We start from the raw sequence: 26,263 nt of genomic DNA, 5'->3' as shown, positions 1-26,263 counted from the left end.
TGAATGCAAAAGTGGGGAAGAAGAAGAGCGCCATGGCGGATACTAGAAGAAGCGCGTTGTCAGAGTAGCATGCATGCATAACTTAAAAAAATAGTGGACTGCCCGTAGTCAGTGGACAGTATTGAGTTATCGATTATGCGCACCATTTATTTCCTTTACAAGTTTTTTTTATATTCTTTTAAAATATTTTTTGATAAGTTAATTTTTTAATGGCCCATGTTAACGAGTGCGGTAGGACACTAGTTAACAATCTAATTAAAGAAGGGATTCAAGTTTCTCAAAAAAAAAAAGAAAAAAAGAAAAAAAAAGGAGGAGAGAATTCGGCCAATTCTTTTGAGAATATGTGAAAGCATACATTTGGATCTTGAGAATATCTCTTGGTCTGAGAACAATACTTATTATACTATACAACTCTTACACATGTCAACTAATATCATATTGTGAAAAAACAGTATCATTAGACTTTATAGTTAAGCATGCCCCTTGATAACCAAATCAAGCTAATCGAGCACTTTACTTCACATTTTTTTCATTTCAATTCTCTAATTTTTAAAGCATCGATCACCATTACCACCAGCAACCTACCCATGAAAAACAATAGTGAGAATAAATAATAGATTACTGACTCAGCAAAACTAGACTATAAGATTCATAACGGAGTAGTTTCAACTTCACCTTACCTCTCTAGAAGAGCCAAAAATAGATCCCACGGTTTTATCAACAAGAACAGACAGCATATCCTCAGGAATTTTCTTATCAGAACAAGTGATTTCATCTTCTAAAAGTAAGTGACTGATTACTATTGCAATGCTTCATGTTGGATGCCTTATCCTTATTGTCCAGCCACAATGAACTACAATGCCTCTTATGGTCATTCACTTCTAGCTCTGACCCTGACTTTACATTTGATTTTACATTTGAATGAAACTCATTGCATATAATAAAGCATCAGAATAAATAACAGAAAGTAAAAGAACAGCACAACAACTTCATCCCAGACACCACTACTGAAGAGAATGCTTAAAAAAAGTAACAACAAAAATGCATATAAAAATTATGCCTAAACAACTTGTGCAGAAGTTGAGCAACCCTTTGCAAGACCTCCAACTGAAACACATCATCCCCCACAGGTACTTCACGAAATGCTTCCTTATTAGCCACTTCAACTGCTTCAGAGTGCAATTGTACCTATGAAGAGAGCCGCATTTGTACAGAGTGTTTTCAGAGAGGTCCGCAAAACCTTGGTTATTTTTTTGCCATTGCCAAGACAATTTGGAATGTCCACATGTAAGCGCCAAAGTCTAGACGATAATATGCATATCTACAGGTAAAAGCACTTTGATTCAAAAAATTTGACAATTTTGAAATTGTGCCCTTTTCCTTTTCTATATTTTCTTCATTTACTCGAACTGTTCGCTTTTTTCAGTTTTCCCATCTACTATTGCTAATCATGGAAACAATAGAGGTATAAGTACAACTTTTCGATTTCCCATGTGAAAGTAATGTTATTTCAAACTACAACCAATCGCGTTAGCTTTTGTGATAATTGATATGTTCTTAACATTACTCTTAAAATACACTTTATATATTTCCTTACTTTATGAGTAAAGTTGTTAAAATATAAATCTAACTTTGGTCAACATTATTAATCAAAACAATTTCACTGAATTACTCAATCATAACTGTTAATAATTTTGTAATTCAATCAACACCTCATGATATTTTTTATTGAGATATCTATAATTCAAATCCTCTGTCCAAATCGCAACTATTGAATATCAATATATATACATACACACACAATCATAATTGGGTTTGTAACCTAGAACCTAATTTGTTTTTATTAGCTTTTGGACCTTCAACCCTCAAATTGTAGAATCCCACCCTACTAGTGGTTTGATGAATCATTGACCTTTGTTTTGCCATCCTCACCTCTCACTAGCATCATCCATCCATCACACTTGTCACATCAAATATGAGTTGCACCTAATCTCGATCTAAAATATGAGTCGCACATAATCTCAATTTTATTCGATATGGCAAATATGATCCGGTTGATGCCACTAGTTAATTGATCTACCTCCTCTAGCATCATATTGACAGAACCAGTCATCGACTTGAAAGTAATCTTTAACAAATCCTTTTTAGGTTTAGTGATTTTCAAAACTCAATCTAATCACATTGGTTGACAATTTGACCCTCAACTCAACCAAACACCAACCTATGAACACCTCTATTTGAGAGCTTAAACAAGAAGAAATATAACAAGTATGAAGAAATGTTCATTTTATTATACTCAATATAAGTGTCAAATCATGTTTCATCCAAATTTGGGCAAACTATAGGAGTATGAAAATGTTTAAGTAACTTTTATTGGAATTTAAATAATACACCCCTTATCTACTTGTTCTCATTTTCACTCAACACAATTTCCTTGCAATTGGCACCTCCCTATCTTAACATGTTATTGATTTGAATGCCTTAGGAAATACAAGATAATCTTAAAACCACAATGATGGATGATGATGATGATGTTGTTGTTGCTGTGTGTGTTTTTTTAAACATAATTATATTAAACACAACTAAATTTTCAAAAAATCAATTTTCATTGAATAATCATTGAAATTGCTAATTATTTTAAGGGTCTGTTTGAGATCTGCCTATTTTGCTGAATAGTGCTAAAGGCATCAGGTTAGTAAAAAAAAAAAGGGGGCTGAAATGCAGAAGCCAATCCAAACCAACTCTATTACATTTGAAAACCGCTTATTTTGCTAAATACTGAAAATAATAAAAAAAAAATTCTGTTTATTACTGTTTAGCACTGTTCATTGGCCTAAATATACTGTTCATTGCCAATGAACAGTGCATACCACGCTGGTTTAAATAAATAAATAAATAAAAAGAAGCCAAAAACGTGAGATAGGTCCAGACACAGACGCAAACATTCGAATCCAAACGGAGCTCTAGTGTTTAAGTAAGGGGCAGCTTAAACAGACTGAATCTATCATGTTTGAGCAATTTCTTTAGTTACAAAAATTTTCTAAAAATTTGCTACAAAATTGTCTGATCAGTTGTCCAAATTGACATCTATGATGTCAGAGAAAATGTCCAAATCAACTCTGCTGTACCCAAACATACTAGTTCAGCTATCCAAAATGTTGTTCACTAGCTATACAATATACTGTCCAAAAAATGCATATTCTGTCCAAAAAAGCTATTCATCATAGAACAACATAATCTTGTAGTAGGATCTAAAAAAATAAACCACAATCTTATGGGAGGAAAACTAATAAAAAAAAGTGTACGTTAAGGTTGTTTTCTTTCCTTTCCTTTTTTTTTTCTCCACTAAAGTTTATAGAGTGTACTTAAATCACTTGCACTTCATATTTAATTTTATCACATATTCTATAGTTACATTCTCATAATTTCATTTTATTATTGTCCCCAACCACATTAAAAGCATATCTTTAAGAATACAAAACTACTCTAACCAAATCATGAAATAAAAATAAAAAACAACTTAAAAGATGCTATTTTGATTCTTTTACAAATACATATATTTTTTTATTGAATAAAAACAAGCAACTTACTTAATAAATCTTTCGAGATCCTTCCGTTCCCAATGCCTGCTAAAGATCTCATTTTTCAGAGAATACCAAAAATAATACGAAGAAAAAAATATGGATTTATATAAATAAATAATTAAAAAAGACTTGAAGGCAGAGATGAATATCAATGGCATGAAAAATAAAATACCAGCAGTCCAGCCACAGCACGTGGCAGAAGTGCTTGACTGTAGCAAGCAAAGCCACAACCAGTGTCGTTTTCTACGTCTCCTCATGTATTCCTCGACTCTTCTCTCTCTTCCTCTTCGTCTGTCTCTCTTCTCAGATACAAAGCAAGCCCCCCAAACTGCCACCACCACACGAACCAGCCACCAAAACTCAAACTACCACCACACCACTACTACTTTACTTGAAACTTAACCACCATAGCCAAAATCCAAAAACCCACACCCAAAATCATCACCACCACCAAACCCACGGCCAAAATCAGTCGCACCACCAAATCCGAGAAACCCACAACCAAAATCAATCACCACACAGTCAAAATCCACCAAGCCCACGGAGATGGAGAGAGAGAAAATACGAAAGAGAAGTGAGAAAAAAGAGAAAAGAAAGAACCGGTGAAGAAAGAAAAAGAAGAGAGGGAAGGGATGAATGGTGAAGAAGAAAAAAAACGATAGAGAGAAGGAGTGGCGTCCAGACAAAAGGAGCCAGAGAAAGGAAGAGAAAAGAAGAAGAAGTGGGAGAAGAAAGAGAAAGAGGGAAAAGTATGAAAGTTGAAAAGCAAAAACATATTGCGCCTAATAATAGAAGTGGGATCAGATTCAGTCACGGCGTGTGGGTTCGAAATGGTGAAAAAGGCGAATTAGAAAATTGCTGAAAAGTACAAATGCCTGTACTCAGAATCTCTGCTAAAATCAAAATAAATAAATAATGTTATTGCAAAGGTGTGATGTACAATCGTTTCGGCGTGTATTGATTTTGATACTGTTACCGAGTGAGTGTTACGGATTCAGCTGCTTTTTCCGTGTTTTTTTTTTTTTTTTTTTTTTTTTTTCTGATTTTATTTATTTTTTTGATAGAACTTTTCTGACTTTATTGGATTTTCCATCCACGCGCCAGTCAGTACAACAATGCGTAAAACTGAATATTAAATGACTTTTCATTTAATTCTTTCTTCTTTCTTTTTTTCATATGAAGACGATGGTTTTAGGCGGGACTCGGGAGTTAGCTTGAATGATTGCGAAAAATAATACCAAGAACTGAAAAAGAAGATACTAGGGCATATTTGATGTTTGATAATGTTATTTTAGTAATGTTATTTGTATTTTTTTAAATATGTGTAGATAAAAAAATATATAAAATATGTATAATATTATTTAAAACTGAAAACATATTGTTAAACTACTATACTAAACAAGGCCTAGGACTCCAAGGAATTAAGAAGCTTCTTTTAAAGTCACCACATATATATATATATATATAATAAACACCATTACAAACATATATTTTTTGGAAAAAATTATCTGCAACATGGGTTGGAGGATGTCTCTCCAATCTGTGACGTGTTCTCTCTAATAATGACACCTGTTCCACCCTGCTAAAACCCAAATTCAACATAAACTCTTGTTTACTCAAACATTAGCCACTTTTTTAGCATCTCTAGTGGCTTTTTTTAAAGTAATCAAATTCCAGAGTGTCAATCAAGATAGTGACCTATGGCTGCCGAAGGCAATGGATCTAGAAAGTCCACCACCAAAGTCACCATAACCACACCAAACGAGCAACCCACAAACCATATCTGAAAAAACCATCCAAAAATTCGAGCATTAAACCATGAATCCATATCAAAAACCCTAAAACCCACGATTCTTGAGAAGCTAATTGGCAAGATAAAGGGGCGTGGCAATTGTATTTGGGTCACGAACCTTAGAACAAATGGGTGGCTTTTGTGTTTGGGTCGGACTGGAGTTGGGTCACAAACGTGAGAACCAGTTTGAGGATTGATCATTGATGACAGTAGATCCGGTGACCGATTTGCGTTGAAGGAGAGGGAGAAAGGACTGATCATTTAGGTGATGGTGGTGAGATTGAAAACTATATCTCTAGTGGCTACCTATCCCTGTTTGAAGTTTGCCGTGAAGAGATATAGGTGATGGTAGTGAGAATTTTTCAAATAAAAGAAAGAGACTAAAAAGGCGTGGACAAAGAAAAAAGAAAAAAAAGCCACCAAAGATGCTGAAAAAGTGGCTAACGTTTGAGTAAACAGAAGTTATATGTTGAATTTGGGTCTTAGTGGGGTGGAACAGGTGTCATTATTAGAGAGGGACACGTCACAGATTGGAGAGACATCCTCCAACCCAGGTTGCAGAGAAACTTTTTCCTATTTTTTTTAAATGCATTTTTTTACTCATAAACACAATTTACAATGTCACAAGCTTCCTACAAACACCCAATCCTCACAAACTAATGAACAATTGACTACTTAAATATAAATACAAGACAAGCTCGGGAATATGCTTCTCAGGAACCAAAGCTATATAGAACATGTGTTTTTTGCCTAAAAAGAAACAATAAAATTGTTGATTATTTATATTACTTAATTAAATCACTAATTTAAATTACTTATAATATGTTTGGTTCATTTACACATAATACTGTTGAAAATGATTTCCTCAAGGGACGTTCTTCCTGATTTTAGCTAATATATAATTGTGTTTGATATTCTTTTCAGCGGTGAAGGGAGAGGGATTTACAGGGGATGATCTAACAATCAGATATAATGCCAGACCTGAAAAAGATCAAGCAGTGGCGCTCGCTGTAGCTGCTACTGATGTTGCATTCTATAGATGTAAGTTCGGCGAGTATAAAGATACTCTCTTCACCTACTGTGACAAACAATTCCACAAGAACTATATTGTCGAAGGAACGATGAATTTCATCTTTGGTTTCGCACCTGTGGTGTTTCAAGATTGTTTAATTCTAGTGAAGTAGTCTGACCAAGTAAATGTTTTAACTGCAGACGGTAATTCTCAAATTCCGGCTAGGTGTATAATCATTCACAAATCAGTTATCAAAGCTGTACCAAGACTATTATCGTCAATATATCTGCACCGCCACTGCTGCAACTTCTTTATTACCCCCACTTTACGCATTACCCAAAAGACGATAGGTTTTCTTTAGTAAAACCTTATCTTTAATTTATTGCTCTCTCTTGTCTGTTTTTCCAAGCTCTTTTGGTTTTTTCTGTGAGAGAGGACCGACCAAGTTGAATATAATATAGTTGGTGAGGATATGAAAAACAGAGGAAGAGTACTTTACTACTTTGGATTTCGAATGAGAGGATGGTAGTCTCTAAAACTAAAAGTAAATTCCCATAAAAAAAAAAAAAAAAAAAAAGTAAATGAGGATAGGTGGGACAAAAATAAAACATTTGGATTATCCCTTCAAAAGCTGTACCAAGAGGATTCGGCCAATTCTTTTGAGAATGTGTGAAAGCATACATTTGGATCTGAGAATATCTCTTGGTCTGAGAACAATACTTATTATATTATACAACTATTACACATGTCAACTCAAATTATATTGTGAAAAAACAGTATCATTAGACTTTATAGTTAAGCATGCCCTTTGTTAACCAAATCAAGCTAATCGAGCACTTTACTTCTAATTGGCCATGCCTTTGTGAAATTGATAATTTTTTTAAGACAAAAATATAAAATTGACCTTCTAACTTTCACATTTTTTTCATTTCAGTCTTCTAATTTTCAGTTTTATCAATTCAGTCCTCTAACTTTCAATTTTTGTCAATGCAGGGCTACATTACAACTTAGTTAATGGCTACCGTTAAAACTCTTGAAACGATGCCGTTTTGCATGTTTGTTAGTTAGTTTATTTGGTTTTTTTTTTTTTAATAATTTTTTTTAATTTTTTTTTAATTCAGAATTAAAAGAAAATAAGAAAAATATGAAAAAAAAAAATTAAGGAGAATGACGTCGTCATTTCATTTTTTCCCCAAAATCAAAACAAAGACCTGAAGAATACCTAAATCCCTAACCGTGTAAATTTTCCGAACAGCTCTTCTAGAAGAGGCACATAGTTGACAGTGAAGATAGCCAAAGGCGTAGTGTCGAGCACTGTGTCGATGATTCTCGACGAGTCTACTCCAATGTGAAGTGTGACCTCATCTTCGGCCATCATGACTTTCAGATCGTGCTTTTCGATACCGTTAGTCACCAAAGTGTTGATCGGATCGTTGGTGGTTTTCAAAGTTCCCTTAGGAGTGTAGCCAATGTGTGCATGATAGAGTAAGAGTGAGACTATTTCAGCATCGTCGTTCCTTAAATGTTTTTTTTTTTTTCCAGATTTTTCTTATTTTCTTTTAATTCCGAATAAAAAAAAATGCAAAATTGCGTCATTTTAGAAGTTTTAACGGCAGCCACTAACTGAGTTGTAACAGAACCCTGCATTGACAAATATTGAAAGTTAGATGACTGAATTGACAAAACTAAAAATTAGAGGACTAAAATGAAAAAAATATGAAAATTAGAGAGTCAGTTTTGTCTTTTTGCGTTTTTTTTAACCGCTAATTTGTTCACCCTGTTTTGAAGAATTTTGTAAACTTTGATCTTTCAAAAAAACTAATGATATCCCTAATTAGAACAAACAAAAGCTATGGCAATACAAAACATGTTTTATTTGCACAAAAATTAAAAACCAATAAAATTGTAGGTATTACTTTATAAAATCCCTAATTTAATTATTTTAGTAGAACACAAAAATTTAAAAAAAAAACATATATTTAAATAACATATTTAATTCTTTTTATTTAAAAAAATTATTTTATAAGAGGATGGTAGTCTCTAAAACACACACACACACACACACACACACACACACACATTGCGGAATTTCTTAACTATGCTAGTGCTGATTTATTAATTTTTATGGCTAGCAAGCAAGAAAAAAAAATTATAAGTTAAAAAGACAATTGTAGAGTGTGTTTGAGAAGTGATGAAACTTAAAACTTATTAGAGTTTTTAGATAATTTTTTATACTATTTCTAAGTTCTATTGCACTTTTTATACTTTTTATTAGTCTTATTGTACTATTAATTAGTTTTTAGGATTCTATAAAAAAAAAAAAAATTTAGTTTTTTTTACAATACTTTTAATAAAAAATTTCAATTTTAACTAAATAAATTGTTATCAAACAGACTTGTATAATACTCCAGCGCAAGAAGAGAGGACCATCCAACTACGCAGTCTACAAGACTACCCCTCTATTTTGTTCTTTGCAACAGTAGCCAATAGTTTAGCACAAAGTTCACGTAAAAATCAATTGAACCAGTATCAAATTAGAATCAATCTAGAATTATAATAAATAAGTAAGATTAGAATGTGCTATAAGATTCTAATCTAATTAGATTTCTTTTTGAATATTAATAGTTATGTTCGAGAATATAGAGGGTGTTTGCTAAGGTATTTTAAACAATGGTTTTCAGTATTTAAATAACATTGCATATATTTTCACACATTTTTTACCAACACGCATTTCTAAAAAATACAAACAATGTTGGTTTTCAGTATTTAAACAATATTACACATATTTTGACATATTTTTTACCCACATGCATTTCCAAAAAATACAAACAACATTACTTGCATAACATTACCAAACACCCCATATTTATTTGAAATTCTATTCTATATTCATATAAACTATGTTATATTAATATTTCATATGAATTTTTTTATATGNACAAAAATAAAACATTTGGATTATCCCATATATATATAGTGGAATTTCTTAACTATGCTAGTGTGATTTATTAATTTTTATGCAGCAGCAAGAAAAAAAAATTAAAGTTAAAAAGACAATTGAGAGTGTGTTTGAGAAGTGATGAAACTTAAAACTTATAGAGTTTAGATAATTTTTATACTATTTCTAGTTCTATTGCACTTTTTATACTTTTTATAGTCTTATTGTACTATTAATTAGTTTTTAGGTCTCTATTTTAGTTTTTTTTACAATACTTTTAATAAAAAATTTTAATTTTACTAAATAAATTGTTATCAACAGGCTTGTATAATACTTCAGCGCAAGAAGAGAAGACATCCAACTACCAGTCTACAAGACTACCCCTCTTTTTGTTTTTGCAACAGTAGCCAATAGTTTAGCACAAAGTCTACGACAATAATCAAATCAATGAACCAGTATCAAATTAGAATCAATCTAGAATTATAATAAATAATAAGATTAGAATGTGCTATAAGATTCTAATCTAATTAGATTTCTTTTTGAATATTAATAGTTATGTTCGAAAATATAAAGGGTGTTTGCTAAGGTATTTTAAACAATGGTTTTCAGTATTTAAATAACATTGTATTTTCACACATTTTTTACCAACACGCATTTCTAAAAAATACAAACAATGTTGGTTTTCAGTATTTAAACAATATTACACATATTTTGACATATTTTTTACCCACAGCATTTCCAAAAAATACAAACACATTACTTGCATAACATTACCAAACCCCCATATTTATTTGAAATTCTATTCTATATTCATATAAACTATGTTATATTAATATTTCATATGAATTTTTTATATGAATAAACAAAAAAAGTATATCTGAATGAACAATTAAGGTATGGTCTTTATATATTTGAATATTTCCTGCTTTTACTATTGCAATAATATTACTTATGGAAGAAATAACTAAATAAAAATTATGATAGCTTGGCCTCCAATACCTATGGAAAAGTCTAGGGGCACATAATTTTTCACAAGTTCTTGCCACAACTGTGACGTGGCAGAGTGTGATTGTGAAATTGGTAAAGAAAAAATGGTGGGTCCATGTGTAAATGATAGTTAACAACTCACAATCTGCCACGTTAGAATTGTGGCAAAAAATTTGTTTAATAATTTGTGGTCCTAGAGCTATTCAATGCCTATAGTATAATCTCTAATAATATAGGTGATTGTCCACAAAAAGGTCATTATAGTTGCCCTTTCTTACTTATCCAAAAATAAAAAATAAAAAAATTATGGCAACTTACCCATGAGACACTCAAAATTCCCATGAATTCATAGTGTGATGAATTCGGCACATGGATTAACGCCATGTCTCGGATTATTGAGTTCACCATCCATGTATCCCCATGGGAGTTAATATATATATATATATATATATATATATATATTGCTAATATTATAAGCACAGGTAAATAATAATAATAATAATAATAATAATAATAATAACAAAAACGTTAATAATAATAGATGAAATGGTTCTTTTAATTTTTGTAAATAATTTACAAAAATGAACTATAGAGGTGACTTACTATGAGTTTAAGACAAAAAGTAACAATGTGATTGGAGTTTCAAAGATATGCATAAAATAAACTCTTTGGTGAGTATAAAAATTTAAATTTTTTTGTACAATTATTTAGATGACAAGTTTTTAATAATAAACAGTATAATTGTATCAATGATGAGTATATGTGGAAATTATTAATATATTTTTTTAATAAAAAATTAATAATAATTTACCACCTTAAAAAATTGTGAAAAATGTTATTTAGCATTACCAAGAGGCTAATGGCTCTTAGTAGTGCAGTTCAGGCCACTTGATTAGAGTTTCATCCAAAATACTTACCACTAGGCAAAGTTGAGGGTGGCAAGTTCCTTGAGAAAGAAAATGAACAACCAGTTCGAACAAGATTAAGAAGAAGAAAATGATGTCAAATATTAAGAAGAGAAGGGTGACTTGGAACTATGCAAGAAGGGTATTCTAATGGGAGAGAAGAGCATTACATTTAACTTGCTTTTCCCAAGAATGAGCAAATTTTATCCTAGTCGATACAGAAAAGTAAGTAATTTAGATGATGTATTTTGCTATCTTTACGTCATCAAAGAAATACTTTCTTAGCCAAAAAATCAAGCGAGTAATTTAGATGATGTATTTTGCTATCACCACCTACTCGCCCTTTTTGGACAATGCATAATTAGTTTTTTTGTTAGGCTTTTAGCTCCCCTACTGGCTGCTGTTTTTTCATTTGCTATTCTTCAAATAAAGTAAGAATTATGGTTGCTCAGTCAGGGCCAGCCCAAGAAATGTTGGGGTTAAGGCGAAAATTTTATAAGGGGCATTTTTATTTGTATACATTAATTAAATAAATTTATATAATATTAATTAAATTAAGACTTATTTGATATAAATACAGAAATTGATGAATAATACTAACTAAACTAGGGTTAATTTTATATAGAGGATTAAATATCATAATTGAAACATAAATTTAAACAAAAAGAACTATTTTTTTTTTAAAAGAAACTTACTTTAACTTGAATATATGACTATGCTTAGTTAAGTACAGTTGTAAACTAAATTTAAATTTTATATATTATTTTTAAGAGAAAGAGATAGATAGATATTATTTGGTATATGGCTTCATAGGAGATTAGTTTACAAAAATTAAGGTTTCGAACTATTAAAGGAGATTAGTCATCATTGATAATCTATCCCATTTGAAGCATCTTTTTTGAAACATTTTAGGGATTCAATTGGTTTAAATTTCTATTGGTCTCATATTTTGGAAGCTTTGTTAGAAACGAAAAAAAAAAAAAAAATCCAAGATATTACAAAATGTTCACAATATAATTGTGGGGCCTAATAATTTGGCAACCCCGACCTATTTTATATCTGGCCTAAGGCCCATGTCGAGGATAAAGAAACGTCCGAGGAGGAGCGCAGAAGGCCCAAGTTGCCAAGAAACATCGCCGAGGACGACCTTGTCCTCGGCCAGCTGAGATCATGGAAAGGGGAAGTAACGAGCCACTAAAAGCAGCCTTCCTGAGCATCCAAAGAGAAAGAGCAAGTACAACGTGTTAGCCATGGAAGCATGGTGGAGGAGTAAGTCCAGGATAAACTGTCACCTCTACATTAAATGCCAACAACTAACGTTCTGGTCGCATTAATGAGGAAATGACCCTGAGCAGTGCTGCCTCGGTTGCAGTAACTTACAAGGGGTTTGGTAAGGTGGCTGGTGGGACGAGGTGTCAGAGAAAGGCATGGATGATCAACAAGTGGAGGAAAGGGATTGTTGGAGGAGGATTATATAAAGGGAAGAAACAGATCAAAAAGGGGGACCATTCTCATGGAAGAAGGGCCACCATTAAGCTCCTCGAACCAGGCTGAGGACAGACTTTCGAAGATAATTTCAGTTCATCTGTGTGGCGATTATCATATTGGGCATTGTCCGCTTGCCAGAGCCAAATTCTTAAACCCATTTTCTACAAATTCATTGTATTGGGCTAGCTGGGCTTGAGTCTGTTCACTCAACAGTAGGAGCGCTCAAACCCAGTCTTTACAATTGGCGTCGTCTGTGGGGAGAACTAGTGCGTTAGCAAGCGCAATGGCCAATTATTCCTACGTTGTAGCTTGCACAAATTAATAAACAAAACTTGAGTGTACCTGAGTGTCCTCAAAATAAAATTTGTTTCTTGCATTCCTGTTGCCCACATTGTAATGGCCCATCTCTCCAACTCTTTCTTTATTGGTCTTGCCACAAGGGTATGTACCAACAAGAAAAAATCTAGGGTCTGTGCATGGCATTTCTGAACCTTTCCTCGAAACAGTGCCTACAAATTTGTCGCAAACGAACATTCCCAGACTATATGGCTGACCATTTCCTCATGATGTCGGCATATTACGCAGTAAGCATCCACCTTCACCTTGCATCTCTATAGATTGGGTCGGGTAGGGAGAATATTTGCACAAGCTCTCCATAGAAAATTCCAAACCTTCGGTGGGGTATTAAGAGCCCAAATAGATCTCCACACTCTTTCGTCCTACCTCGCTAGGGAGTGGTCACCTGACGATGGGTGTTGAAGTCTCATTGCCACCTTGTATGCCATTTTAATGAAGAAAGACCTATCTCTGTTTTCATTCCATGTCAAGGTGTCCTTTTCATGCATGTTGTTTAAGGGGATATGTAAAATATTCTTGCATATGAGTGGCTCAAACCAGTGGGCAATCTTATCATGGTCCCATTGCTTAGTACCTTCATCCACCAACTCCTTCACTAAAAGTGGTCCAACTCCCACCCTTCGAAAGCATGGGGTTCTTGGTAGCCAGTGATGATTCTCAATTTCCACTATGGTTTTGTCTCTAATCTTCCACACCGACCCTTCTAGTATGACATCTCTGGCTTGTAGCAAGCTTCCCATACGTAAGACGGGTTATTCCCCAGGTATGCCTCCAAGAAAGAGCATGTAGGGAAGTAGCGTGCTTTGTAAACCCTATACATCAGAGAGTGATGGTGATGAATCAAGTGCCATGCCTGTTTTGCAAGCATCGCCAGGTTAAAGGCAATAATATCTCGAAAGCCCACTCCACCCTTTGCCTTTGGCTCACATAGTTTGCTCCACCTTATCCAGTGAACTTTTTTCTCATTACTCGATTGTCCCCACCAGTATTTGGCTAGGATAGAGTTTATATCATCACATATTCTTGTGATTCAAAACTTAAACCATGCAATTTGGGTTAATTGATTTTGAGTGGACCTTAAAAAATCAATTACATGTCAAAGTTGCTTTGGTTTAAACTTAAAGTTAATAATGTAATTAAAAGAATTGGATAAATCTTAGAGATAACTATGAGTTTTGAATTTTTATTAGTTATCTTGTAAGAAAGATGATTAGTTTAAATAAAGTCCTAAATTTGTGTTAAAGCCCATAATTATCCTCAAAATAATATAAAAATCAAGTAAAAATCACTCAAGATTCAAGGTTGAAGACAAGCAATCAAATGTTCAAAGTGCCTAATTGGCACTTTGTCATAGAAGAGTAAGTGTCCACTGGTACTTTTTCTTAGTAACTTTAGAATTTCAAATTTTAGCACTCGTTTTCAAATCAAAATTAAATTTAAACTTACAGAGAATAAACATGAGTTCAAAAATCCCTAGATGATAGATATGAGGAAATTCAAGTTCTCCAATTCATTCTCTTCTACAAATATAAGCATTCATCATACTTTTATATATATATATATATATATTTAACAACTTTTATAAGGTTGGGGACAAACTCCAATTTTGAAAATTCCATCATAAACAAATTATGCAAAAATTTTGAGGGAAACTTTTTGAGAGAGACTTTAAGTTGCTTATTGTGAGAGACTACGCCCTAGCCCAAACCTAAAAGAATTAGGGTTTTGGCCATATCCCACGCAAATGGGGCGGAGTCGTGTTATTACCTCTTGAGTGACAATGGAGAAGTGTTGTTAACATCCCGCCTAGGTCAAGAGTTTTACAATGTGTCGCCACTTATTTAATTGGAAAAATAAGAAAACTAAATTGAAAAATGCATACTTGCTATTGATGAATTGAAAATATACATCTCTTCTATGATAACTAGAAAATTACATGACTTTTATCCTAGATACAATCTAAAACAAAAGTACATCATTTTGATTCCTAGTTACAATCTAGAAAGAGAAACTTACAAGGGTGAGTTTAATCTACTAATGTAAACACCGCATTTTGTATTCCTTATGACTCGAGGCCCCGTTCCCTAATGATGTTTGAACTTTAACGTCCAAGGTTGGTTTAGAGCCCAATCAGATGAAAATTGACTTGAGGAATGTGTTTGTGGAAAATATAACTTATTTTTGGAGGAAATAAACTATTTTTGGAAAAGAAAGGTCACGAAAACCCTAGGGGGTGCGTATGCATACACATATATGTGTATGCATCCTCGAGCTCTACGTACGCATGCTAGGGTTTTAGAAACTATGAAAAACAAGTTTTCTGCATTTAAACTCGACTTGAAATGAATCCCATATCATCTGGAAGCCACCCCAAACCCCTATTTTTCAATTATATATAGCCATAAAAGGTACTTTTTCAAAGAGGATGGATTCCGGTGGTAAAACACATAAGATTCACTAGAAAATAGTGAATCAAAGAGGGAGTTTTTCACAAAACATCCTCAAGTCAAATTTTTCTTGATTGGGACCTTTTCTGGTCTTGATCTTTGAGTTCTAATTTTATTAACTCATCTTTGATTTGGTTGTGAATAAATTGACAAAAAGGAACGATCAAAATCAAACTCTAGAGTTTTCTAGAACTTTGGCTTTTCACTTTTCTTTGCTTTACTTTTGTTTTTATGTTTATATATGTGTTTTTAATGCTTTAATATGTTTGTTTAGTTAGGGTTTATCTCGTGTTTATGTTAGAAGCATGCTAGGTTGTTAGTTTTCTTGTTTCTTTTGTGTTTTCTTTGCTTTCTATTCTGGTTTTCTAGGTTTAGGGTTTCATGTGTATATGCGTATGCATACTTAAAATATGCGTGCGCATGCTCTATGTATGCGCACGCATGCTCTATGTATGCGCACGTACGCTCTATGTATGCGCACGTACACTCTTGCCCTGGAACCTTAAATTCATTTTTGTTTGCCTTTCCTTTGTTTTATTCACATGCTTAGCCTCTATTTAACCTAGCCTTCATGTCTACATATATCTGTTTACTCTATTTTGTTTCACTTTGTTTTGTTTTATCTCTTTTATGCTTATTAGGGTTTTAATTTGTTTAAATGCCATGAACATACATTGATGCATAGATGTTGTGATGTAGTGAGGTAAGTCATGCATAATCACATGAACATGCATTTGTTCTTGTTTGATGAGTTTGGTGATTGATGAACATGATATGCTTGGTTTGAATCCCATGTTTTTTATGTTTAGATATCTTGACATGCTTATTTGAATCTGTTTTGTGATGTTTCTGTCCTTAATGATATATGCTTAAATGCCATGATAGACAAATGTTTGGTTTGGGGATGATTATGTCATATTTGTTTGCTTTAGATGTATGCTAGAGTGTGTATGAGTTAGAATAACATATTAAATTTACCTTTAATAAGATTAAGACTTGAAACACAATGAGTGGAAGCCGACTCACAAGGCGGGCGGGGTTGGTTAAATGCCATGAACATGCAGTGATGCATAGATGCTGTGATGTAGTGAGGTAAGTCATGCATAATCACATGAACATGCATTTGTTCTTGTTTAATGAGTTTGGTAATTGATGGACATGATATGCTTGGTTTGAATCCCATGTTTTTTATGTTTAGATATCTTGACATGTTTGTTTGAGTCTGTCTTGTGATGTTTCTATCCTTAATGATATATGCTTAAATGCCATGATAGACAAATGTTTGGTTTGGGGATGATTATGTCATATTTGTTTGCTTTAAATGCATGCTGGAGAGTGTATGAGTTAGAATAACATATTAAATTTACCTTTAATAGGATTAAGACTTGGAACACAATGAGTGGAAGCTGACTCACAAGTCGGGCGGGGTTAGTTGCCTAACACCTTCACATCCCCATACCTAAACTTCGAACATGTGTTTTGGTAAAGATCAGTCATTCCATGAAGGACACTATATTTATGGTTCCTAGACCTAAACTAAGTGGTGACTCCATTTACACCCTTCACCATGGTCCACCCTAAGCCAAGGCGTACTCCCCCACAAAACGCGAGGATAACCCGTTGCAAGTGTTTGCACTCATAACTAACCCTTGATCTAAGTTTGAAAGCTAGTTTACAAGAAACTATGGTGATTATAGATATTGAAACAAGCATTGATAAGCATGGTTAATATGTGTATGATGTGTGTAGATACCACATTTTGTACCCCTTATTACTTAGGCTCCCATACCCCAATGATATTGGAATTCTAAAAGCCCAAGGTTGGTTCAGGGCTCGATCAGATTGAAATTGACTTAAGGAAAGTATTTTCAGGAAAATATAACTCTTTTGTGAACTAAATAAGCTATTTTTTGGAAAAGAAATGCCACAAAAACCTTAGGGTATGCGTACACGTACGCGCATATGCGCAAGCATGCTCATACTCTGCGTGCACATGCTTTATGTATGCGTACGCATACACGAGCATGCGTACGCATGCTAGGGTCCCAGAAACTTTGAAATGCAAGTTTTTAGCATTTAAAACTTGGTTCTGGAATGAATCCCACATTGTCTGGGAGCTGTTCGAAACCCCTATTTTCTGACTATAAAAAGCCATTCATTGTATCTTTTCAAAACACACAGAAAATTTTAAGGAAAAACACAAGATTCACTAGAAATAGTGAATCAAAGAGGGAGCTTTTCACTAAACACCCTCAAGTCAATTCTTTTCTAATTGAGGCCTTTTCTAGTGTTGATCTTCTAGTTTCAAGATTACGAATCACCTTTTATTTGATTGTGAATAGATTGACTGAGGGGAACGGTCAAAATCAAGCTAAGGAGTTTTGTGTTTTAAGGTATAATGTTCTAGTTCCTTTTCTTTTTCCTTTTCCTTGTTTTGATCTTCATTTCCTTGTTTTTCTTGTTTGTTCATGTTATAATATGTTTGCTTAGTTAGGTTTTCTTTGTTTTCTATTTTTAAGCATGATAAGTTGTTAGTTTTAAGATTTCGTTCCACTATGTTCTTGTTTTTTGGGTTAAGGTCTAGAGTGTGTATGCATATACATGCTTTCTACAAATGCACGCAGACTCAAAGTAAGTGTATGCATACTGTACAGCACCAGGCCCCCAAGACTGTCTGGGCCTTAGGCCTAAGCTCCACAGGATGGCCCATGGTTACTAACTCCCCTGTCAAAAGCTGGGATGAAGGCCCACTAGGGACATGGATGCGTGCCCCGTGACCTCGTGGTTAGCCCAAAACCAGTTGGTCGGTCGTTGAAAAACTGGCTCATGACTCCACGACAATGGAACATGACTGGCAAGTCTTATTGCCACCGAAGAACGACTGCACGGAAAAATCGTATCTTGAATACCTGGTAAAGCCCTGAGAAACACCGCTGCGGAGCATCCACCTCCAACGAGAACTAGTTCCAAAGCCACTCCCACCAAACATCCACCTAAGGAAAACAACATTAGACCCTTAAAACCACTAACTGCAAAAGTAATCATAGTACCCCACTAATCGAAATGCTATAAATAAGAGAAGTTGGAGAAGAAGAGGGGGTTGTTGTCGAGAGGTTCTCAAAGAAATAGAGAGTAGGAAAAGAGTGATACAGAGAGCAAGGGAGCGAGAGAGTGAAAGAGAGAGAGACGGAGAGAGAACTTCATCGAGTCTCTGGGTCGAGAACGACCCAAAATAGGAAATCCAAAGCCCACGTTACAAGTAAGTTGTGAGCCCAGGTGAGTCTAGGCCCTATAGCCTCATTTAGGCGCGCACACATACAATTGGGTTGCACACGTAGGCCCTATGTATGCATGATAGATGTGTGCTAAGGTTTAAGATGATTGATGCCATGTTGTTTGCTAGATGTATTCTAGTGTGTGTGTGTGTGTGTGTGTGTGTGTGTGAGTCTAGAGTGCAAATGTTGAATGTGCCTTTAATGAGATTAAGACGTAAGACATAATAAGTGGAAGCCGACCCATGGGTCGGGTGGGGTTGGGTGCCTAAGCCTTCCTTTCCCCATACCTAAACTCCAGACACGTGCTCTGATAATATATTAGTCATTCCACAAAGGGTGCTATATTTATCGTTCCTAAACCTAATCTATGTGGCAACTCCATTTCTTTCTCTGTTTCAGTCCACTTGGCTAAGGCATACTCCCTCCGTTGCATCCACAATGTATGACAAAACCTAATCTAAGAGCATATGAACATGTTATTTAGAATGTCAGACCTTAATTCTAAGAGTATGTGAACATGTTATTGCAATTGACAAAACCCTAATTTTAAGAGTATGTGAACATGTTATTGAAATTGAAAAACTCTAATTCATACAAGGTTATGAACATCCTAGATCTAACATGCTAACAAACAAGAACATGTGAAAAACCTAGAAACTAAACATGTTTGAATCTAAAAACCTAGGGCATAAAAATAAAGGGAATGTTTAGAAACCTTACCTTCATGTGCAACACTCCAAGCACTCCAAGCTAGGCAACATCTTAAGAGGGAGAGAAATCTTAGTTTTCTAGGAAGCTCTAAGATTTTGGGGTCCTTGAATAGTTTATGGCTAGGGGTATTTATGCTAGATGTCGGAGGGTTTAAAACAAGTTTCAGTCCATGTGGTCTAAGGGAAATTCTTATTTTCCGTAGGAAAATCGATCGGCACTTGGTTTAGAGATCTCCAGATCTCTTTCTTTTTTAGTCTAGTTCTTTCCCAATTCAATTGACATTCAATTCCTTTCAAATTTTAACTTATTTTTTAGACTTCCTGGGTCCTCAAGCTCAGCAAATCAATTTCAAATATATCAAATTAATCAATTAATTATTTAATTGATTGATTTTTGCCAATTTTTCAAGGATTCAACTAATGTATTGTCTTTGGATTAAATTTGGTGCATGCAACCTTACCATAAACCCTATCCTCAACCAATAGTGTTATGACATATCGTTTAATTTAAATTGGATTAAAATTAGTCCAATTAGAATTAAAAGTTCATAATTACATGTCATCAAGACTTAGTCCATTCAGGTTCACATTACCATTAAAACTTATTTTCAGGATATCTTTTAATTTGTTTGTCTGATTGAGAGCCATGAACTGTTGTTTTGATCGTTCTGACCTCAAGATTTATTTCATAAAATGTATTTGAAGATCAAACGACCAAACTTTTTCAATTTTGCCCTTGTGAAATGATATGCTGATGAAAATCCACCATTAAATCACTTGAAAGAGGCAGTGGATACAAGTATATCTTTAAACCCAATTTAATTTTTATTATAGTCAATTACATGAAATCACGATATTTTTTGAAATGGGTTGATTAGAATGTCCATGCATATTATATTATGAGTGTGCACATTAAAATAGATTTTAATTTTTTGAAAAAAATAACAAGATGAGCACATTTAATCCTTTGCAATGTATAGTATGATAACTTGATTGGACTAGTGCATATCATGATATGACCTTTAATTTCATAAAGACTGATCTTTAGGTGGGGTGGAGTGGGTGGCTAACACATTCTCGTTTCATAACCTGACCTTCGAACTTAGATTTTGGCTTTGTAGACTGATTCCTTACTGATATAATTTTACATTGTCTCTAGATTGTAACTACAAATCAAAACAATGTACTTTTTTTAAATTTTAGTTTGTAACTAGAAACCAAAGTAATGTGCTTTTCAATTCTTAGATTGTATCTAGGATCAAAGCGATATACTTTTTTTTTCTTCTAGGGTGCAACTAGGATCAAAGCCATGTAATTTTTCTTTTTGTGTTATATATAATTTCAAAGTTTTTCAATAAAGAAGTATTTCATTAATTTTTTTTCTTTTTCTTTTAAATAAAATAAGTGACAATTCAATTTTGGTGGTTGGCTTATTTGAAGCCAGCCATTAAAAGTTTAAGACTTTAGAATTTGGTTGCTACCATGTTATCTAGCCCCACCAAAAGGATTATTTGGATTTTTTTTCCCCTTAACATAAGTAAGATAATTTTACAATTGAGCATCATTATTGATTAGATATTTTTATACTATAATAGATTTTCAATTACAAGAATCAAATCTTCGGTTTAGTGAACATATAATTGAGTCACTTATTCGGTTTAGTTAACTTATAATGGAGTAGCTTATTTTTAACTCAGCTTTGGATCTTTGAGAGATAAGTAAATATTTTTTTTTAAAACAATGGTATTTGTTTGTTCATAAATAAATTTATCTGGTAAGAATTCACAAATCATGAAAAACTCTTGTTGAAAAAGGAATTTCATCATTATTAACATAATGTAGTTCAACATCTAGATTTTACAAAATTGTTAAATATTTTTGAATTGGGCCAATGGCTAGTAAGGACTAGAAGATTAATAGCCTACCTATTTGATTTTTTTACGTGTACTTATTCTTCTAACTTTCATTGCAACCATGAAACAAGTATTTTCAATTATGAATATTATAACAACCATATTTTGCGACAAAATGAAGCTAGATATTTCACAAAAATAAAAAATAGAAAATGAAAGATAATATTCTAATAAACTCTTTATCTTGCATATCAAAAGGGAAATTATAGCAAAATTTAGTACATAATTAATAATAGATGAATTTAATGATACAGTAGAATTTAGACTTCTATTTAGATATATCAAAGTCAAATAGTTTTTTGTATTTTGTATTTTGTATTTTTTTTTTTGGTTCTAATACTGTATGAATACTAATTTTATTTTTCATTTATTAATTTAGTTTTAAATGAGTATATGTTTCATGGGTTCTAATTAGTTCAACTAATAAAGTCTTTGATAGTTGAATAAGAGATCTGAAATTCAATTTTCGTCTACACTAAAAACCAATTAGTGTCTTGGTCAATCTAGGGTTCAATTTTTGCTTACACTAAAAACCGATTGTTGTCTAACTTCACAAGAGTTACACATTTTTTGGATCATGGATTACTATTAGATCTAAAGGTCAAAAAACACTCATGATAATGACATTATTGCTCTCTAGAAATTAGCCAATTAAGCATTAATTCTTCTTAATAAAGGATTAAAAAAAAAAAAAAAAAAACACAGCATTGACGTTCACTCTTCTCCTTGTCATTATCTTCTTCCTCTCTCACATCTTTCGTTTTGCAGTATGTATTTTCTGGCCTCCATCATTGATTTCTTTACGGTACTATCTTGAGGTACTAGAAAATTTTAGACATACATGGTCAAAGTCACTATTGTTTTAGAGAATGATTGTTGAGGCTAAGTATTTCTAAGGATTAAAAATACGGACAAAGTCAATTAAAAAAATTAGTGCTCTAACAACATTATGTTTCAGCCATGTCATCATCTCCCACCATGGTCTTTTTAAAGATCTTAAAAAATAAGGGCTCTCTTCCATCAATATATGCAAAACATCATGGTTTATGGCAAAATAAGCTAGTACTTTTGTGGCATTATTTGTCTTTTTATAATCAACACTTAACAGCAACATTCCAAGGACCACCATGGACAATGTCCTCCTTCATATGGCCCCACAGTGTTCTCCAATGCTCAACACACCCCAAAATAACAATTTAATTACTAACCTCTACAACGAAAGTCATGGCGAACCTAAGTAGCTAAATATACAACCAACATCTATCTTGCTCCCTTATGATTTTTTTAGCACGAGAACAAGAAGGTAATGTGAGAAAGGAAGACAGGAAGAAGATGATGACAAGGAGAAGAGTGAAAATTAATGTTGTGTTTTTTTTTTCCCCTTTATTAAGAAAAGTTAATGCTTAATTGGCTAATTTCTAGAGAGCAGTATTGACACTATTATGAGTGTTTTTTTAACCCTTAGATCTAATAGTAATCAATAGTTTAAAAAATGTGTAATTCTTGTGAAGTTACACTAGGTGCCGCTCCTAAGTCTAACTTAATAGTGATTAGTGGGGAGTGAATAGGCTGATTTGAAGCTGGAGGGAGAAGGGAGAAGGGAGGAGGGAGGAGAATAAAGTGAAAAAGCACAAGCCTATTTAGGTTATCATGCCAAAAATTGGTGAAGTTTCCAATATTTCTGATGGCCCAACAAAGAGCCTTGCAAAATAAAGGCCAACCCTTTTTTGCGGCAGTTCAAGTTTACGGAATCCTTGCAACTGATTTTCACATCTGAGGCCCAACTAACTTTCTGTCCAACAAACATTTTCATTCAGTAAAAAAAGCCCAACATCCCCACAAAAAGAAAATCACCGCTATGCCCTAGCTAGTACGAAAATTTGTTGGACACGAACTGTGACAATTTGTTGGTCTTAGCATTTTTCTTTTACATTATCAACTTCAGTGCCCTTCCCTATTTTCTTTTCAATTTTCCCAAAATCGTGTGCTCTAAATGTTCCTCACTTTTCTTTTTTTAATTAATTAAAATGGTAATTTAATATCTATGAAAAGGAAAGGGATATAATTATTTTAGAGATATGCCCAATTGGACATACAATTTCATGACTTATTGACTTGTGTAATTCTGAGTATATAGTAGATTATTTTCTGTTTATATAGACAATATGCTCATAACTTTTTATTAATCACTCATAATCATGAAAAGTATTAGTTGTGAAATTGTGTGAGAATCATCGTGTCTATAATATTGTTGAAAAGAAAACAAGAAAAAGGAAAGATGACACATTAAAGAGTACGGTTAATGAGTGTCTTTGTTAGCTAGTCATTTTATAAAAATTATAATATCATTTTTATGAAAAATATAAAAGATTGTTAAAAAAAATTATTATTATTATTTTTTTATAATTTTTTTTTTAAACCAATGAATGAAGTTAGGGTACGAATTTTATAAAAATTATAATATCATTTTTATGAAAAATATAAAAGATTGTTAAAAAAAATTATTATTATTATTTTTTTATAATTTTTTTTTTAAACCAATGAATGAAGTTAGGGTACGAATTACTAACGAGAATTGTGTCAGTGGAGTTGTGTAGGTGGAGCTGAAGTAATAGATATATAGGCAGTTGAGAAACATGCACTACCAGCCATTAGCTGGATAGCTAGAAAGTTGAAAAGGAAGGTTAGGTTCATTAAATGTTCGGTGTTTCTCTAGTAGAAAGTAGAATGTTTGGTCCGTTTGGCGATCACTTGGGTAAGCAATTATAAGCACGTGCAAGAAACTAACTCTTTTTTACATACATATAGATATATACTTGAGCTACCCTTCCATCTTATTGTCTACACCCTTCAATTTATGTAGTGATGATTCAATGATCGATCATTTCAATTTTCAAGTATGGACGTTGCCAATTTTGAGCTTCAATTTTTGAGCCCAGGTTAGCTGCTGCTTTTAAACCTTATTCGTTCTTATTCTACCTTGTTTTTTTGAGAAGGTATTCTTATTCTACCTCATTCCTTCTATCTTATGTCTAGGCATTAGAATTAGAAGCTGTGTGTGTATATAATATATATGGTTGACAATACTTTAATTGATTTTCAAAAAACGTCATGGTCAATATATATGTTTATATAGCCAGCGGGGTTAATTTCCAAACATAGTCGTCGTTCTTTACTATTGTTTCTGTGGAATTGTTTTGCTATTTGTGGAAATTAATTTGCCATTGGTAATCATGCGTTAGTAAAAACGCATGTTATTCCAACAAAATATATATATATATATATATTATAAAAAGGCTGGCTTCATTAAAACAAGCTTTGTGGAGACGTACAGTCTAATTTTATCAGAAATTGAATGAATTTCTATATATTTCATTAAAATGAGAAATGAGAGTACAAAACTATTTATAGATTGATCTAAGCTAGAAAACTAACTCTAGCTGAATAATTGAAGCTTAACAGAAGAATAACTAACTCCCACACGTACAGAAACTAACTCTCCCACATGTGAACACTTATACAACTCAAAACAGAAACTAAGCTACTAAGCTATATGCCGTTTCATCATTCAAATACAAATGGATGTCGTTTATGCAGTACTTTGCTCTTTACTGTGATTATGCTCCACTGTATCATGCTCTGCTCTTGCTTCCTTGTGATTATCTCTGTTATCACTCTGATAAATTTTGCATTCAAGATGTAAGTAAGAGCAATAAAGAGATGTTTATTTGGATACTGCCTATATTAATTAATTTTACTTCATTTTTACCATGAATTTTTTTGAGTAGTAGAACTGAATGAATTTGCATGCAGGTATATATATATATATATATATAAAAGAATATTTTCCTTTTCTTTTTCCCCCTAATTAAAAAAAAAAAAAGGAATGAAAAGAAAAAGAGACCATAATGGACCTGGTCGACGAAATAAGATAGCTCGACAAGGTGGCTTATTTCTTCAACTTGATAGACAGCTTGTCCTCGGGGGTCTGCCGAGAAGCTTCATCTGATGCCTCGAGATCCTGGCTTGGAGGTGCAACTTCGGAGGACTTCTTCTCGGCGGGAGGAAACTAGGAGTCAGCAAGGGTGGCTTGGGAGTCAGCAGGAGGCTTCACCACGTCTTGGGGCACTACTGGATTACTGATGTCCTCTTTTCCCAACGTCTCTTGGTGCCCAGTCTTCTCAGCAGGCTTATCAGTTGACGTTGGATCGTTGGCAGCACTGGCCTGGCCTCCGTTCGTCGCTTTAGAGGTGGTGCCAGCTTCGGGGTCATTGAAGACAGCCTCACGAATGGCAGGGGGATAATACACTCTCTCAGCCCTCCAAAACTCAGACGAGGCCTCAACCCCAGCTTGGTTGAGGGCCTCATTCCAAGTCTGGGAGTAGTAGCGTCTACATACCTCAGGCACCTGAGCCTTGAGACTAGCCTCGATCTTAGCCACTCTCTCAGCAAAGGCTTCCTCCTCCGCTTGCTTTTTGGAGCTCTCAGCCTCTGTTCACGCAAACTCAGCCTCTACTCTAGCCTTCAAGGCCTTTTTCCCTGATGTACTCGGCAACGCCTTTTGCTCCCTCTGCCTCAGCCAGTTTCTTTTTCAAGTAGGCAATATGCTCTTTGGTAGTCTGTAGCTTACCCTCAACCTCCCGCAGGCGCCCTGTTTGGTTCTCGGTCTGTTTTTTAGCGCTGGCTAGGTCAGATGTCGCGTTGTCTCTAGCCCTCGTCATCTCCTTCAGGCCTTTCCTTGCCCTCTTGAGATTAGCCTCGAATTTCTTAAAGGTACTTACGGCATCCAAGTACTTCTCACGCTCCTGATCCAGGGCTTTACCTTGGTTATCGACCTACTCTTCCAGCCTAAAAG

At 33.7% G+C, this 26,263-nt stretch overlaps 1 long non-coding RNA gene across 2 annotated transcripts; it reads right to left on the bottom strand.

Annotated features, from left to right (window-relative positions):
- Positions 1–311: 311 nt before the first annotated feature.
- Positions 312–3,849, bottom strand: LOC136064506 (uncharacterized). 2 transcript variants are annotated; one of them, XR_010626118.1, is made up of 4 exons: positions 3,757–3,849; positions 3,591–3,629; positions 681–1,321; positions 312–581 (listed from the first exon to the last, which is right to left on the bottom strand). It is a non-coding gene; the product is annotated as an uncharacterized LOC136064506 (long non-coding RNA). The 2 variants fall into 2 exon arrangements; XR_010626119.1 differs by having other exon boundaries at positions 3,591–3,626.
- Between the last annotated feature and the right edge of the window lie 22,414 nt (positions 3,850–26,263).

This window comes from Quercus suber, unplaced genomic scaffold (assembly GCF_002906115.3).
Source record: "Quercus suber isolate HL8 unplaced genomic scaffold, Cork oak 2.0 scaffold_699, whole genome shotgun sequence".
NCBI classification, from domain to species: Eukaryota; Viridiplantae; Streptophyta; class Magnoliopsida; order Fagales; family Fagaceae; genus Quercus; species Quercus suber.
The sequence above is the reverse complement of the archived record's forward strand: the minus strand, read 5'-3'. Positions and strand labels throughout refer to the sequence as shown.